The 16,836-nt window shown below is 39.9% G+C and overlaps 1 protein-coding gene across 7 annotated transcripts in view; it reads left to right on the forward strand.

Moving 5' to 3' along the window:
• Positions 1–16,836, forward strand: part of BEND5 (BEN domain containing 5) — a 924,018-nt gene that overhangs the window by 583,169 nt on the left and 324,013 nt on the right. The window lies entirely within an intron of this gene.

Raw genomic sequence — 16,836 nt, forward strand, 5'->3', positions numbered from 1 at the left:
ATATCCAAAGCTATAAGTTGTAAAATAATGATAATTTATTTTAAAAATATATATAGAGAGGGAGATCTAAAAACGGTTCTTTTTCAGGCGCCAAGGCACCTTTCAGATTTCTGGTTATGGTACAAAGCTCTTAACTATGTCCGTGTTACTGTTTTTGAAATAATATTTGTATTTTTAAAAGATTTAAAGATTGCTACGCTATGGCAAGAGTATGTATACCAGAAAATCTGGTACCATTGCCCCTTGAATCTGTAATTTAACAACAGATACTTTTAGCATAAACTTGAATTAGAAATAAAAAAAAAGCATTTAACACTGAAGTTAGACATGCGACACAGACATAAGGAATAATTTGTTGTGTCTGAATTATATCTTACTGTCAGTAACTGAAAGTAAATAGCCTTAACTCTTGTTTCATGAAGGATGTTAAGAAAAAGATTTGTAGAGGTAACTTAGTGCCTGTTCTGATGAGTCTTGAGATTTTGTTATATTTGTGATTTTAGTTAACCTTCCGTTTATTTTCCACACACAGGTGTGATTACCTACCTTTTAGCTCGTCTGTTCCCGAACATCAGCGTTTGTTTCTTTCTACCACTGCAATCTGCTTCCTGTAGCTTTGAGACACTTGCCATTTGTTATCGTCTTCCTTTAGTGCTGGCATACCCTGACGTTAAGCCTGTTGCAATGTCCTGTGTGTGCAGATAATGGGAAGGGAGCAAAGCGAGGGTTCCTTCAAGGGCTGGGGTGGCTTGAGGGGAGGAGGTGGCGTGCTGGAGCTGCAGTGCCTGCTTCAGGAAAGGTGGGGAAAGCAGCCCGTCATCTATTCCTGCACACCACGTGCTTAAATGATGTCTTAATTTAGGGCATAAGTATTTGTTTCATGCTTTCTAAGGTGCAATTTTGTGATAGGCTTAAGCCGATCCAAGTGTGTCATGCTGCCAAAAGAGTACGCCCCGCTTTCTCTGCCCATGGCCCTGCGTTGCAGCCTCATTCTTAAGCTGGCACTTGTGATTTTACACAAGGCTGTCAGATCACACCATTTCCAAGGTTCATTTTGTCAGGGCTTGTGCCAACAGGATGGAGCCAGGGGGAACTTGTAGCAAGGGTTGAGGAGAGGAGAAGTGTCCTTACGGTGGCTTATGCTTACTCTGAAATTACTTTTAACAGCCTAGCTTGTCTCCTGTTAATCTCAAAGTGTTCTTAGGTAGTGTTTAATGAAGTGCATAAATGTTTATGCTTCCTAATTTGGGATGCTAAATAGCAAATTAGTGTTTATAATGTCAGTGCATGCATCTTTTTATTAATTAAAGAACAAAATGGAGATAACATTGGAAAAACACTTAAACATCAAGCTCCCACTTTTCAAGCGGACTTGTAATTGTACAATGTTGTTTTTTTAAAAAAAGTGGTATTAGGAAAATCCACTACTTTGGGGGGAAAATGTCCATAATTTCCTCAGTCTTTTATGCCTTTAGTACTAATGTGTTTCATTGTAACATCTTTAATGAGAAGATCGTGCCACACTTCTTAGGAGATAAGCCTATTTGAGACAGCGTTTTGTAAAACCTGGGAAAAGCAGATTAGAATTTAATTAGAGTGAGGATTCCAGCCTGCCCCCCAAATTCGGAGATTTGTCTGTAAAGCCAACATCATCTTTCCAAGGTTTCTTCTTGACAGACTTGCCCCATTAGATGTTAATCCTGCATATTGCTGAAGAATGTCAGTGTCGTCTTTGAGGAAGGTATCTTAGAAGTCTTTGTTCGATTTATCACCCCAGGTCCAGCAGGCAATTTTTGGCAGAGTTGAACTGGAGTATTGTGGTAGGACAGAAAGGTTCACTTCCCTACAGTGTGTAGTGTTGTGGGGCTAATTCCTTTGGGTCGGGCAACTGAAATTTAATGTGAGCATCGCCTGAAGTTTTGCTAAGTTACAGTAAGGGAACAGGACATCATAAATGCAATACACCTCTTTATTGTATTTTAACTTGAAGTAAATGTTTGGATTTCTGGAAATAAGCTTTCGCTGGTTGTAAAGCAATTTGTGGAGGGCTCTTTAATGGGTAGCAGGTGTGTATGAATAACATCTTCGCACTTAAATTTACTTATTGCTCATTTTTTCTCTCCCTGTGTACTCATATAAAGACTATAGAAGTGTCTGTTTCCAGTAGGCAAATAGGCTGCAGTTGTCGTGTGTTCCAGCATTACCCAAGGAAAAATACACAATTTACAGGGGTGTGTTTTTCTGAATTGAAGTACCGATTGATAAATTAGCTGTGGATTTCATTTCACTGTTTTATATTGCATTTCTGACCAATACTGTTCTTGCTGGTGCTTTCATTCTTTGGGAATTGTGCCTGCCTGTACATAGTCTTTGTTTGTTCCTAATTTATCTGCCATGAGTCTACTAGGAAACGTTAAGCAAGAATAGTACCTGCTAACTTTATATCTGTACTTCATGTGAAACAGGCCAGACTTTTTGACATAAAATGAAATAGGACATATCACAGCCTGTAGTACTCCTGATTCATCATGTTAAGGTTTGTGCTCTGCTATTAATTCATACTGTAAACCTGGATTTTGTAAGTAGCAGGAAAACACTGATTTAAGAGGAACTGACTTTTTGTCCAGATCAATGGATGCTGTTTCTTTTTTTTTCTTTTTTCTTTTTTTTTTTTTTCCATCAAAGAAAGAAGGTATTACTATTGTATGCATAATCTGCGTCCTTTGTTGCCACACATTGCTGCTGCAGTTTGTAATATTCATGACCTGATCCATACTAAAAAGCCTCTGGCGCTCTTGTAAGGAAGCAAGATTAGAGTTAACAAAAAGGGCTTTATTTTCCATTAATGATTTTATAAGGGAAATGAGCTATTATATTAAAGGAAACAATCCTAACAGAGATTTTAATACCTCAGTCAAGATGCCTTGCCACTCAATTAGGAAAAGAAAGCTAGTATTTATGGAAGAGAGAAAAAAAAATCATCAGGATCAGCTGTTAGAGAACAGGTTTGGATTTAGTGATGCTTCAAAGAGGTAGAAGGGGAGGTGGTGCTTTGGTTATATTGTCTTTATTTTTATTTTATTTTATTTATTTATTTTTAATACAGCCAGACTAATGTTCTTATTTATTTAGTCATGTTGAAGTTTAGCTACCAGTGGAAGGAATTTGAGGTTGCATTTGGGTAGCTGTTGAGCGTGACTGCGAAAAGAAGACACGATCTCCCTGCGGGAGGTAACTTCTGTGCGCTGCACCTTTGATGTTCTATCTGATAGATTGCTGCGCTGCTGCTTTGTTGTCTTAAGTGTAGATTATTGTTCTCTTGGAAGTTTTAAGTAGCAATAAATTGAACTTTATTTGGTTTTAGTGAAATTGTAGAGATAATTCAGCTTCACACTTCCAGAGTTTGTAGACTTTCTTAAAATAAAGCCGAGTGCAGTTCATTGCTAAAATAATACTACCTTGATGCAAAACCTGGAAGGAGTGAAAATGTTGGAATTAGGACAGCTGTATTAGCTGTAGCCTTACTGTTTGTTAGTGGCATTCATTACTCTTGAAAACCCAAGAGTTGTGTCATCTGGAGAAATGCTGAGGATTATTTCAATATTCCATCTTTTGGTGTGAAAACGGCTAATCTTCAGGAAGATATAAAGATGAAATTTCTGCTTCTCCAAAATGAGGTGGTAATTTTCTCAGTCTTCTTCAAAAATATTTGTCATTATGTGCATGCCTTTAGTCTTGGATTGATGAAGTCATAACATCAATTGCTTCAACTTTATTGGTGTCATTTTCTTCATCATAACAGTGTGGGATTGTAGAGTGATTCATACAACACTGAGGCAATAAAAATGCTATGAAGTGCAATTATTGCATGTTTCATGCTCAATAGCTAATTTTTAATTTCACCATCTTGGACACTTTTTCACCCCCTCAGGCTTTCTAAATAGGAAATGAGAGTCATTTGGACTTCTAAAACAGGAACAGTAATTCAAAAAGGAATTAATTTACTTGACTGTTCATTTGCTTTACTTTTGCAATTATTTCTGCTGTTTGTGTTTGAACAATAACTTTCACTCTGTGCGTCAGATACCCACTTGTTCAGTCCTGGAGTGAGATCACAGTCCCATGGTTGTGTCATCAGTTGCTTATCGTAAATGTGAAATACCTCACCTATGGCATCAGAAGTTCCATTATGACTGGGTCAGAGCAGAAGTGAAAGTGAGTCTGGGAGGAAAGGAATAAACTTCCTCCTACTAAGGAGGTAAATGATCTCCAAGTTTTGCAGAACAGCAACTTTACATTCCTTGTTTATAGGTAGTAAAGCCTTAATGGAGCTAAACTCCTACTATTTTTTATTTTCAATGATTTGGGCTAGGAATTGCTGAACACCCAAAAGGAGGTAGAGTGAAAGGGACTTTGCTTTTGTTGCAGTATAATAATCGCTAAAAGTCCTGTGAAATACAATAAAAGAAATTATGCTTGCTGGTATTCATGCATCTTTTATAGTTTCATGCTTTCAGAGTGGAGAAAGATGTAGGCTTCCAGGGATGGGGTGATTATCAGAAGAATTGGCTGTGAACACCCTTTGTTTCAATCAGAATGGACATAAAGGGTGTATTGGGATAGCAGGATGGAGCGTCTTCATAGCACCACGTTATGCTGGCACCAGGCCCCTCCACATGAGATTCAGATGAATGAAAAACCTTACATGGGAGAGTTTTGTAGTCTTTCTTTTACAGAAAGTCTTACCAAATGTTTACAGAAATAATTTTACTGAACTGCAATTTAGTTAAAAATAAATTGTATTTCCATGTGTTTTCAATTTTTCTTGTATTAGCAGGATAGAAGTTTGATGGGATCCATTTTTCTTGATGTTTAATTTGGAATGTCAGCCCACTGGTAGTTGAAAGTTGTCCATTTGGGCATTTTGAGTCTGTGATCCAGATGTGCCGTGTTCTTCCCTTTCCATATGGAGTCCTCTGTAGGCTTTATGGGAATGCTTGGTAAATAATAATTCTCAAAATAAGCAGGATTGGAGGTGGGTGGAACAAAGCACCTACTTCTGAGTTACTGTTCCATGTTACCATTTTTATAAAATGTCTTAGGTTATGAAATGACTAAAAAAATACTCCTGAAAGTGGGATTTTACATTTTTACGTCGGTATGCTTTAACACTTGCTAGTCACTTTGTAGTTGCAAGGACACTTTCATCGTTCCAGGACCAATGTACATTCATGTAAGTTCTACATTTCACTGTGTATCCATACAGGAATAAGCATTTGAGGATGTAGAAATCTGGCAGTAAGCAGGAGTGAATGTGATGTCACAGCCTCTGCTCTGCTGTGCAGCTCAGTGCAAGGGATCACCCTCCGTGCTAGAACAAGGCAGGACAACATAGCGGGATGGCTGTTCATTAGGTATATTCCCCTAAGGGGAAAGGTTGCATATTGGTAAATATGTGCAATTCTGTGGCTTTCCTAAACTTAAAGGGAAACTGAGATCCATTCAGCAGCAGCCTGAGGAGGAGGACCATGGCTGGTGGTGCAGGCTGCCTAGCAGCAGGTCATGGAGGAGTCACGTAGGCCTTTTCACCTTCCCACAGAGAATTAATACATGCTTTTTTAGATGAAGTGAGTAACCAAATAGCAAAATTTCAAGCAGATTGACTGGCATTTAAGGTTTCAATCAGTGAGAAGTTTTATTAATTAAAAAAGTCCAATCACTCATACGTGCCAGGAATTTAACCTTTAACAAGTAGAGTAATCAGCACTTTCTTCTCCAGTCAGGGACCTCTCTCTCGTGCAGTTACACAGCTGTATGTTTACAGATATAATATGCTGCTATTCAGTATAACTCTGTGCCATGTAAATCCACAAATTGATCATTTTTCTGGTGTTGGCCAGCCCTATCTGTTTTCCTGGTCTTTTTCTGCTTGTTTCTTTTGCGAGTGGGAGATGGTCTTATGTGCTTGCTGTAAGGGACAGAATCATTTCACAATTCACACCTTGCAAGCTGTCAGCAGGGTTCTGAAGTGAAATACCTGCTTGTTATTCCTGGAGATAAGTGACACAGAGCTAGAGTGTTTCCTTAGGAGATCTGGAGCTCTTCCTGTCACCGTACGCAGACTTTGCAGTTCAGGGACTTCACACAGCAGCATTTTATTTTTTTTTTTTTTCTTCTTGCTGTGCCAAAGCAGAGATTGCAGAAAAGAAAATTTTACTCTTTTATGGTGGTCTCAAAGTGGTGAGATAGAATTTCCTGTAAATAGATCTTTTAGTAGTATTTCCCAAGTGTTCAGTCCTCAAAACAGAAGTTCTCCAGTGGCCTGGAGGTTTCCCACCTAATAGCACTGCCTGTGAGCTTGGGTTGTCATTTCCATAGTCTGAGCAATGGAAAGTGTTAGGCATTTTGACAGATTATACTGATTTATGACTTAAAACTGCCTCCTGGGACTTGCTTTTTCCATTTACTGTATGAAAAGCAGCCAACCTGTTGATCTCAGAAAGAAAGAGCTATTTCAGGATCCTGTGATCTAAGGACAGTTGTTGGGAAGTGTCACCTCAGCTGTTGAGCTACAGGTGTGAAGATGGATGGAAAGGCAGGCTGTGGTGTCTGCTGGTGGGTCATTCAATGAGATAGCGCGGTCCCCCACTGGAAAGCCTCAGTTGCTCCTTTGAAGAGAAATATTAGCTGGACTGCAGCCTTGAAAACACATTTAAGTGTAAAATCCATCTTTTCCTTTAGTAGTTTATTCCAGTCGGTAGCTACCTCACTGCTCAACTTCTGCCTTATTCCTGTGCAAGTTTTTCTGGCTTAGCTTCCAGTTCCTGGTTCTTGATTTGCCTGTCTTAATATTCTCTTGACTCAGTATTACTCTGCCTCATTAAATTCTTCACAATAAACAGCGTCTTCTACTCTTCCACCGCTACAGGTCTCCTAGGTGACAGCTCATTTTTGTAATAATTTGCCTTTATGCCTTCCCAAATTCATTTTAGTTTCATGGAAGTACTGTCTATAGAGAAATTGTTGATAGTCTTTTAAATACAGTATTAGGTTTAATTGATGTGTACTATCTCATGTTTTAGGATACATGACACTTTGTTTTAGAATGTTATATGCACAAGTTATAATTTGTCTCTGTAGGGAGAAAAAGAGAGCTCTGCTGAGACAGGCAGGGGGGTGACAGTGTGGGACTGAGCTGAAAAGAGCAACAGGTGACCTGTGTTTCATACAAAAGAGGACAGTGAAATGATAAAACAAAAAGATGGTAGGCTGCAGTCATCTTACTGTCATTTAATTTTATTCTGTCTTTAACAGAGGGGTTTGGAGTTCTATTTCTTTTGGTGATGCCTACGAACTGAAAGGTGAAAAGTCATTTTCATTATGCTGTTATTTATGTTCAGAAGGAAGGGAGGGTATCGTTAGAGACAGTCATTTACTGGAATTGTGTCATTCTGGAGTCTCCAGCCAAACCACCATACGGGAATTGGACCTGCCAGGTGAAGAGTTTGCCTCAACCCTTGCTGTGTCTACTTTGATAATTTAAAGGTTGCTTTAGGTAGGACTTGCACATACTTTTTTTGATTGTGCCTGCTAAACATATCATATCCTCAGTTAACCTCAGGGACAAGATGAGGAACTGCTAAATTCCTCCACTGAGATAGTTTAATAAAAAAAATTATTTGCTAGATTTCTGAAGGTCAAAACAGACTTAAATATGTAAACACAAATTCTATCAATGTAAAGAAAAAAAAACAAACAACTTTTAATTAATCCTTCCTTAAGAAGTCCCTTCCTTCATTTGAGAATTTTGAATAGTATCAAACAGGCTTCTTCTAAATTTCCTTCATCATCTCTCTAAAGGTTCCCTGTTAATTTAGTAACTTGTAAATGTTATGTGGTTTTTTGTTTGTTTGTTTGTTTTTTGATTTGCTTTTTAGATTAATGCTATTGTAAAGGCATCAGGGAACTTGCATACTGCACCTTTTGAAAAATAATTAATGTTTCACTTTTAAATGCCTATTGATATTTTTGTGATTCCTCCTGATTTTGAAATGAATGCCTCTGCCAATTCAAAGCTCATGTACTGGTTCATCCAAGTGTCATTTATGAAGAATGGACAAGACAGCATCACAGGGCCAGTGAAGTTCAAATGATGACCCATACCTGATGAACTCAAGAAAAAAAAAAGACTTGTAATGTTCTGCCTAATGTGGGCTTCCTCCCCCTCTGGGGGTGACTGAAGGGTGGCCATTTTCCACGTGACCCGGGAGGGGCTGTGTAGGTTTTAACTAATGAGAAGCTTAATGATGGGAGGGATAAGATCTGAGCAGTTCCAGTACGTGTTGAAATGCTGAGAGTGGAAACCAGTTGATTCTCGTATGATCCCACCCCAATGCTGCGGTATTAACCACTCTGGGCAAGGACTTGGTGATGTTTTGCAGGGTTATGGGTGGTGCAGAAGTTGCTGTCATGGTCACTGCTTACCTGACTGATCCTATCTCCTCTTCTGGAGGTCAGGTAGAACCTGTACCCAAAAGATTTCACCTTTGTGGTGCAAGATGTTGCCAGTTTTTCATTCTCTTTCAGGAGGGAATTTGCTGTCTCATCATGGTCTGAACCTTGGTGGGTTCCAGCTCATCCACTACCTACAGCAGCTCAGCTAATGCCACTGCTTTGCTAGGGAGAAAAGGGCAATGCTACTAGTCAAGAGGAGGGCCTCTGTGCCCTGCCAACCTCTGCAGGTGACAGTGTGAGCTGGTTGCCCCAAAGGTGATAATAGTGCTGAGACAATTCTGGGATCTTTCTGAATCAGGTTGCATTTGGATCTTCAGTACTTCTGTGGTGTGTTATCTACCACTGCACTATCTGTTTGTAGCATTTAAGACTCTCCTTATATGCTTAATATGAAAGTTAATGGTGGTCAAGTGTATTTTTTTAATGATATACAGACCATAGAGTCTGGTACTTGCACTTCTGGATGGGCTCCTCTATAGCCATTGACATGTCAGAAGTTCCTCAAGCCCTTTCCTCAGTAAAGTTACCTAGCATTTTCTTCTTCTTGAACAAGGAATGTACCTGCAGTTGTTTTTCTCTGCTGATAACTGGGACCTGAGCAGCTGTTTGCTCCCTGGTCTCTAACCCATGACAACTGGAAGGGAAATGCTGACTTGATCCCATCTGTTTATGAAATCAAAAATAGGTCATCTTTGGCTGATTTTATTTTTCCCTCTTTCAGAATCTTCCAATAAATTTTGTACATCTTGGCTATTCAGGCAGTGCAGCAGAACTTTGGGATCTTTTGTTGCTAGCTAACAATCAAACTTTTTTCTGGTATTGCCTGTACTCTGCATATGAGAGTTATCTATTTGTACTGTCAGGGGCCCCAAATGGAATAACTGGAAGAACCAGATACAGTCTAAAAAGCATGATTAGAGGAATTCATATTTGTTATTATTGCAGGGTTTTCTCTTTATTAAATACTTTAGCACCATTTCAGTAACCTATGACGTCTTTTGAGAATTTTGCTAGTAGTAACTCATTACATCTGAAAGGCTTTATAACCAAGTCATCCTTTCTTGTCAGAGACATGGAAGATGAATAGATGGAACTTGACTGCAATTTCCCATCTCGGGGGAAGTTCCTTCTCACTGCCTGTGGTGATGCTCAGCTGCATCACTGCTTTTAATTGCCTCCAGGCTCCTGCAGGACTCTGTGTGTCCCCTCTGGCATGACCTACATCCTTGCAGAACCATGAATCCCTCGGCACTGGTTAGTGGAGTCTGAGCTCAGGACAAAAAGTCCTGTTGTTGTGAATCCCTGACTGTCTCCCAAGGCTGTAAGCTATGTGCCAAACTCTTTCTTGTGTCCTAAAATTCATCTAGAGTTCTTTTGCCTGTGGAAGGATACAAATGAATTTTCTGTATTAAAGATGATGGCAGAAAATGTGAATGTTGTCTTGAGTGTTATGGATACAAAATGCGTTAATACAATGAAATCCAGAGAAGGATTCATTTTTTTAGAGTACAAGTACCTTAACAAATCACGAATCCATACGTCGTAATGTATATTTGTTTTTCCCTTGGGAGAGAGAATAAACAGTGAAGTAACGATTCCAGCTGTAGTCTGGATTGCATCACTTCAGGTCACATCAAAGGCAAGTGTATTTCTGTATCAGATTATTCAATTTAATTTGGAAGGCTTAGCCTAATGGAGGAATAAAATGATGACATTTAGGGTGAATTAATGTAAATATTACAGTCTGTTATGGAAAGGAAACATTTATAAAATATAAGATCAGCTTGTTCATTTTGGCAGTGGGAAGTATAGTACTCTTTTCCAAGAATGTCTGTTCCGCCATGAATTCTTACAGTGAAGCTGTTTGGCTGTGCTAAAATAGGTTATCCCAAAACCTAGAGAGCTGTCAATTGCCAAGGTTTTATTGAATTTAGGTTCCTGTTTTGCTCTTTCTCCATGTAATGGTAGATAAGCTTAGAACATAATTCTTCAGGACTTGTTTTTTAACCCTATTTTCAGTTTGATTTTGTTCCTGAGGAAATGTTGCCACCTTGTCATAGTGTGTTTTTTGTTTGTTTGTTTGTTTTTTTGTCTTGTCTTTTGTCTTTGTAAGAGATTATGAGAAGTCACATCCACTCTACCTTAACTAGACTGAACTGCTGTTTAAATTTTACTTGGAAGATATGCTCACTGATCCATCTGCTTATCTTAGTTTCTTCTGTACTTGTCTCTTATTTGATCAGTGGTGCTTTGTGCTGAATTTCATCTGAGGTGGTAATAGTGCCTTATACAGTGACATTATCACTCTAGAAATACTTTTCTCTAGAAATATCTCCTGCTCTTTTCATGGCTTTGTCATGCTGAGGACTTTTAATTTAGTGGTAATCGATGACTTTATTGACATTGTTATCCTTCCTTTGGGTTTGTGCTGTATACCAGACTCCCTATCAGTCTGTAGGAACTTGTATTTAGATTTTCAAACTTAATCTCACCTCCATTATTCCATTCTTGAAAGTCATCTTGAGGGATCTTCTCTTTCCATCTGTTATATCTCTGCTGCTGCATCATTGCAGGCCTTCAGTGTGGTGCCATTAGTAGATGTTTCTAGCAGAGATAGGATCCTCATGCCAAGGGTGTATGCTTACCTAGTGCTCATATGAAAACTACCTGTGCCTTTTATGTAGATTTTAACCTATTCTAAAACTATTTGTAAACATTTAATGGAGCTTCAGGCTGTCCCAATAGATTAAGTACTTTTCTAAGCAATAACTGACTGATAATGCTTAGAAGTAGGGAGCTGGTTAATGGTTCAGTGTCACACCTTATGTCAGAAATTAGTACAGAAGATATAATCCTGGGTCCCGTGCTCTGAAAGTCAAATAACACTGTATGCCTTTTATCAGGAGACTATCCAAAGGCTTTTAGAAAATATATGTCAATGCAAGCTTGAGACTGAGATCTGGAAAGCCATCTGTAAGATTAATTTAATGGGAACTGAGTTTCATAGCCACTCTTGGGTAGCTTTGCAAACTGAAGCCTGGATATTTTAGCCACTGATATTTTGATCGGTATGTTTTCTTGGGCTACCACAAACATAAAATTTTCCTGTTGCAACACCAGGATGAATTTTGCCATTATTTTTATTTACACATTTATTTTAATATCTCTGAAAAATATATAAAAATATCTGAAAAAAAATATATTCGTGTTTCTCCCTGATGTCCCCGGTTCTGTTTGTCAGCATGGTGTTTATTGTGGAGATTAATCTCAAAGCGTGGGGTGATTGTGAGCTTAAGTGATAATGCAGAGTGAAATCTCCTAAGGAACCAAGGTACAGAGAGTGCATTCATAAAAATATAAATACTAAGAGTCACATCTGGCTGTGCAACATGGTACCTCCCTTGTAGTTTGGATTAGCATAATTTATTCTGCTGCCTCAGCACCACCTTGTCTTGCTTCATTTCTCTAGAATACAGAGCATACATGCTTCCACAGAAGTTGCCACTTCAAGGTTTGTACACAGCTTTACCTGTCTTTCCTGTAAAGCCAACCTCCTGCCTTTGAGCCAGGCCTACCAGCAGAGAAAAAAAAAAAAAAAGTAGAGAGAAGAAAGGGGGGGGGAGCAAAAAGTTACCTTTTCTTCAGAAAGTAAGGTACCCCTTTTCTTACAGGGTAAGACTGCCCTGGTAGAAAGGTTGAATACAGTGTTTTTCCCTAGACAGGATAATCTTCTGGTGATGAAATTTGAAATTTGCAATTAAATCGCTTCAGCTTACAAATTATAGCTTTGTGTAACTGTTTGTGTGTGAGAGCTTTTGGTCCATAGCAAGTGCAAGCTTAAACTGCTTCTCTGCAAGCTGAGGAAAGTCAAACTGCTTCAGGGTTTGGCTGTGAAGATGTGCACATGTAGAGTTTCTGTGGATCCTGACACATGGTGAGAACAGGAGCCTGTGTGCTGCTGGAGGTGAGATGGATGCCCGGGGTCAAAGTGAGTTGTGTTATCAGCATACCATGGGAAAAAAAAAAAGCAGAAATGGAGCCTGTGAAGAATTCCATTTCCCACAATTTCACTTGAGACCGGAATGACCCCAAATTAGTCTTGTTTGTGGGATTTTCCCATTTTACCCTGCCAGCACGTTATTTCATGAGGTTGTAGTAATTTGCAACTGAAATGGCTGCTCTGGTTTCCAGCTGGGAACTGGTGTCATCCCACCACAGCCACTGGCTCTAGCCCTTTCTTTCTGTGCGGCCAGTGCACTGCTGTGGCTCCATGGCTCCACCAGAGGACCGGCCTACAGCTCTGAGAGGAGACCAGGGCATCTTCCCTTCTGCCTGGGCCTCTGCTTCTGGGTGCTTGTCCATGGGCGCTAGGGTAGCACACTCCCAAGTAACAGCACTTATTTCCTTTTTAACTGCCTGGGTCAAAGCCCAAGGATGCAATCTACTCCGAAAGCTGAAGGCCTTTCTGCATTCCCCAGTCCTCTTCTCATTGAGTGAGCCCTGCCTGAAGGCTGGCCTTCAGCGCGGGGCTGCGCTCGGTGCCATTACAGCCAGCGGGTTACAGACCAAGCGTGCCGGGAAGGAGGCTGCCTTCCCGAGGGACACGTGGCAGCGACTGACGGATAGAGCAAATCCGAGGTGGCCTTGAGGGGAAGTTTCTTTTGTGAGATTTCCTAGTATGGTGTGTTTACATTGCTGTGCATTGTGAAGAGGATTTCTTATGAGCAGCTTTTAATCTTCGCTGATGTGGAGTGCAAACACTGTTTTGACATCAATCATGCTAACAACACATTTGTACATGGAATAACAGTCACCTTTTAAATGACTATGGGAATCGCAAATACATGCTGACAGAAAAATGTATTTAAGCAGTTTCAAGTCTGTGCTGTAATAAGCAAAGCAGCCATTGTATTCCACAGAGCTGCATGCTCTAAATGCCTTAAAGAAAAAAAACAAACTCTAAAGTGATTCACAGTAATAGAACAGAAAGTGTTTACATATCTCAAAACATTCTGTACAATAATCACTCCATCTTTTAAAATTTAATTTCAGCAAATTTGAATCCAAATGAGATGAAGTCTGAAACATAAGCTTTCGTGGTAAGGTACAATTCAGCATGTAATCTTTTGCAGGTGGCTGTTATTCGTTTATTATTTGTATTTCCATATTGCTTAGCAACCCCGGTCCTGGACCAGGACCTGGCTGCTGTAAGTGCTCTGCTTGCATTGATGGAGCGGATGGTCGCTGCCTCGCGGAGCGCGCTGCTTTGAATTGGAGCCAAAAGTAAACTGCTGATTTCTCACTCGGTCCTCTCTGAATGAGGAAAAATGAAGGCTGACTGCAACTCGGTTATGAGATTACCAGTGTAGCTCTTGCAGTAACCAAATCAATGCAAATATCTGGGGGCCTCTCAAGCATGCAGGCTCAAATGTAGGTAGTTTTTCAGACTTTGTTTGCTGATGGCTGCAGTGGGGAATGCAGGGGGGAGCGCAGGCGGGGTTGCTCCTCTCCGAATAACCATTCACTGACGCAGTTGCAAACAAATATCTGCTTATGCTTTGCAAGACCCTGCAATTAAAGACAAACAGCCTATGCCATGTTGCCAAATCCTTGCTAATAACCTCTCTGCAAGTGGCACAACACACATACCTTCAGACAACTGATGCACGCAACATACATTTGCTTGACATGTTACATAAGTCAACATTTACAAATCTGTGTCCAAGTCCTTGTTTAACCTCTTAAGTAGAAATGTCCTAGTTCTTCAAGGGAAGCGGGGTTTGTAGAGAGCAATTATACCTTCATTTGAGAGCTGGAAAGTTGGAGAAAGTAGACAGACTTGGTCTCAATAGATTATGAGTGAAATGTTCAGACACAACTGTTCTTGAGCTCTTGAAAGTTGAATGGCTGCTGTGGGGCAAAAAGAAGTGGCTTAACATTAGTGGCTTTCATTTGTCAGTCATGGACAAGCTCTAAAAAAGGTCAGGTTCGTAGCCCTGCTGCAGGCAGGATGCTGTGCTCTTCTCATTTGCCCCATGGTTTTACAAGTTGCTGTGGCACCATAAGCCAGGACAGGAAGCAAATGATACCTGTGGCTCCTGATGGAGATTCAAAACCTTCATATAAGAAAGATGTGTTTGCATTTACATGAGGAGAAAGTTTGGACGATAAAACAGTAAGAACTAAAGCTTGAACAGTGTTATAAGGCACCGAGGGGTTCTCCAAATCATGGCTATGTTCAGTGCTGTGCTGTGATGGGTTTGGTTCTGTAGTGATGACAATAATTAGCTTGCCTTTGGTACTGTCCAGATGCCACACAGGACCAGGCTGTGACCAACCACCTCCAGAAAAGCTGTCTCAGAACATCTTTGGTTTGCATGTGGTGGCTTATTTTAATAGCAGGCTCTTATGCACAGAGGTTCTACCGGGGAGCCATGTAAAATGCCTTTGTATCAAGAGGTTAAAAAATGACTTATGTTAATTCTGGATTCCAGCCAAAGTTGCACAGCTGTTTTGCTGAGGCTGGGAGCTAACAGGCCAAAAAAACCATACGCCATTAAAATATCACTCTCTGGAGAGGCAGCTGTCAGTGAACCAAAAGTGAGGCAGGTTTGACTGCAGCAAATGGTCTGGGAGACAGTGGTCCATGTATGGTGTTTGTGTTACACCTGGGTGTGGTGGGAGAGGAGAGGAACCTTCCCTCAACATTATGGTGGGCTCTCATTGCTTGTGGTAATGAAGGACACCGTGAGCTTTTGTTGTGTGGTGGCGGTGTCACTATGTGAACCTATGATGATGACTATGGATGATAAATACCTGATGCAGAATTTATTTTGTGAGGGGAGGAGGAAGCAAATACAGGATTTTAAAAAATGTTGAATTATTGCTATTCCCAAAGCCATAAGCTTCTGTATTTCATTTCACCAGCTGTGGTTACTAATTCACTAGTCTATAACTACCATTTGTAGGCAGCCATTTTAATCACTAAATAATATCCTATTCACAGATCAGATATTGCTCTGCAAATGCCAGGTATTTGGACCCTGAACACAGTGGTGCATGCTTCTGGTTTGAGCTCTCTTCAGCTTTTCTATCCCTTCTTCCTCTCTGCCCATATAAATCTATATAAATCACAGAGCATGTGGAAGCACAGTTCATGCATACATCCTTTTCCAGTGTTTTTACAAGTTGAGCAGACTTACTCCTCTCTACTCATCTACATAGAAATTCATTGTAACACTCCAGACTTTCCCAGAATAAATGTAGGACCCAGTGAAAATGCCTGTCTGGATTGGTCAAGTCCCCTCTGTCAGAAAATGCTCTGCTGAACGCTTTCTGACGCCTGGCTGCATTTGTAGTCGTTTCTACAGCAGCCGTGACATATACAAATGTAAGTGCTCTGTTAATAAAGTGACATCTTTTCAACCTTGAAGTCATTGCCGTTGGACATATTGCATGCTGGTTAAAAATCCAAACTGCCTATATTTTTCTGTGTTTTCTGAATTTGTCTAACTTTGTTTTACCTGGTGTGACACTAGATAGCATTGTGTTTGGCTGGAATACAAATGAAGTGCTGTCATATGCAAGTCAGTCTAAAGGTCTAGGGGAGAAAAGTGTAAAATAAGTTTGGGGGGGGGATGTCATGAATGTCATTTTATTTGCTATCTTTATAGGCCTACAAATCATCAGTGATAACGATGTAAAACAACAACCATCAATTGTTTCCCTACCAAAAAAGAAGCATAGGTTGTGAAAACTATTTTAGCTTTTAAAGGGTCTTGAGGTGCAAAAAGTCCTTTAAATAGGAGTAAGGCTGAACAAAAGGTAGGAAATACTTTTCATGGATAGTCTGGTGAACTCTGATTCTTTGTAGCCTCATCACCTGTTTTCAATTAGAAAAGCAGGGTGATTTCAAGCTCCCAATCCAACTTGGCTGTGAATTGAGGCAAACAAGTGTTGTATGCTTCTTTCCAAAAGAGGGAAAGGAAAAAATCTTGCTATAACCTTCCTGTTAAATACATCTAAAACTGATGTTTATTTTGTGTTTTTGTGCTCATAGCTCACAAAACCCTTTCAGAGAAGAAGACCTTGCCTTCCCTGCACCAGGGGCTTGGAAATGAGAGACTGTGTATGGCAAAGGTTTCTTAAATTCATCGTCTCAGTTGTTTTCAGAGCTGTGAATCTTAATCTTCCTTCCTCCTGTTGTAGTTTCCTGCCTATTGGGAGAAAAAAAAAAAAAAAAAAAAAAAAAAAAAGATGTGATCTATTATAAACACAGTCTGTGTTGGTACTTTTCTCTTTCAGAACATTTCATTCATCTTA

The sequence above is a fragment of the Anas acuta genome, chromosome 8 (genome assembly GCF_963932015.1).
Source record: "Anas acuta chromosome 8, bAnaAcu1.1, whole genome shotgun sequence".
NCBI lineage: Eukaryota > Metazoa > Chordata > Aves > Anseriformes > Anatidae > Anas > Anas acuta.